The sequence below is a fragment of the Cebus imitator genome, unplaced genomic scaffold (assembly GCF_001604975.1).
Source record: "Cebus imitator isolate Cc_AM_T3 unplaced genomic scaffold, Cebus_imitator-1.0 Scaffold73, whole genome shotgun sequence".
NCBI classification, from domain to species: Eukaryota; Metazoa; Chordata; class Mammalia; order Primates; family Cebidae; genus Cebus; species Cebus imitator.
The window spans coordinates 6,940,542-6,942,331 of NW_016107388.1; the positions used below are offsets into that span (position 1 = coordinate 6,940,542).

Below are 1,790 nucleotides of genomic sequence, written 5' to 3' on the forward strand. Positions count from 1 at the left end.
AAAAAAAAAAAAAAAAAAAGAGGAAGGATTTCATCCAGAGCCTTCACATTTTCATTCATGTTTGACTTTTAACAAAATCTTGCATGAGGGGAATTTAAAATTAAGTTTTTAATGTTTATTCTCCTATTCAAAGAATGTTTGAGTTTGCTGGGTACTCTCAGCTGCTAGGAGGCCATGGTATCTGGCCGTGTCCCTGGGAGTGAATGCTGTAGTAGGGAGAAACTGATGGTTATCAAACACATGGCCAGCCTGTAGGATGGTGGGAGTGGTGTGGAGCCTGCGTGGAGTGGCTTAGGGATTGGCGAATACCCACAGAAGAAGGTGGGGAGCTGCTGCTTTACTCCCGTGGTCCTGGCAGCCACAGGGACTCAGAGATGCGAGGGAGGGAGCCTTGGGCTCGCTGAGATCTGCAGGTCCCGATGGGGAGGGCAGCCAGAGCATGGGCTTGGCCAACAGGAGCAGGAGGCCAGCGTGGTTTGGGCCTCTGTGAGTATTTGATGGATGAACGAGCGAATGAATGAATGAATGAATTCATGACTCACCTAGACCATTTGATCTCTAGACAGTCGATGGATGAGAAAGCAGAAGGCTATGGAGCTGGGGGTTAGAGTGGCTCAGGGAGAGACTTACGGCCACGTGAGAGCGGCCTCTCTTACTCTGCTGAGATGCAAGCCAGTGAAGGCTTTTAGACAGAGCAACCACACAGTCTGCATGCTCCCATCACTACTGCTGCATGTGGGGATGAGCCACAGAGAAACTGGGGCAGGGACCAGCTGGCAGCTGAAGGCCTTTGTGTGGTGTCTGCCTGCACAGTGGACCTGCTATCCCAGGAAATCCCTTTAGTGTCAGCATTTCATCTTTCAGCTTCTCTAGACACTGAGGTTAATGAATTAACACTGCTGCAAAAATAGGAAAAATATTTCTCATCAGCCCTGATGTCTGATGTAAAAATCTCTATCCCCATCTGTAACGACATGTCTTTCTATATTGTTGGTAGAGAAAGATTATATAGTCAGATGATGTATATAATCTGACACCTGATAAAATAAACATATAATCTCATAAAAGAACGTTGTGTGATATGTGTGGTATGCTGCATGTGATGTACACTGTGGCCCCTGAGGTTTGGAGAGAGTGACTGGGCCCCTTGCTGGTGGCAAAGCTGCTCTGAGCCCCAGATCCGTGTGCCTCCTGAGACCACTCAGCTGATATGTTCGATGCCCAAGATTTGGAAATATTCGAGGTAAAAAATCATTTTTTAAAAAAGGAACCAATAGAAAAATGGTGAGAATCACAAAAAAAATTTCTTTCTACATAGAAGAATCCACCAAAATCCATCAACTAGTCTGTTCCATGATTGGCTTGTCCCTGGAAAGACTGGGGATGTGAGATGTCTTTCGGAGTTCTGGATCAGTAGATTTTCCAGTCACCAGAGCTGTGTGTTACAAGAGCCTCTAGCATTACGGTTATAAACATAATCAAGCAATTCTATTTACTTTCAGATGAGAAAACTTCATTCATAGAGAACAGAGAAATTGGTAAACGTTGCCAAAATATGCCATTTTCCACACTGTTCTAAAACTGCTTATGGGAGAGAATCCGCTGATTAATGGAATTATCTGAAAATACATTCTTTACCCAGTAAACTACTGGCTATGTTTTGTGTGTGTGTTTTTAAAGTACTTTAGAAGCTACGCAGGCCGGGCGTGATGGCTCACGCCTGTAACCCCAACTTCAGTGGATCACTTGAGGCCAGGAGTTTGAGACCAGCCTGACAATATGGCGAAACG

General features: G+C 45.1%; 1 protein-coding gene across 2 annotated transcripts in view; it reads left to right on the top strand.

The window, feature by feature from the left end:
- LYN (LYN proto-oncogene, Src family tyrosine kinase) overlaps positions 1-1,790 on the top strand; it is a 141,930-nt gene that overhangs the window by 131,046 nt on the left and 9,094 nt on the right. The window lies entirely within an intron of this gene.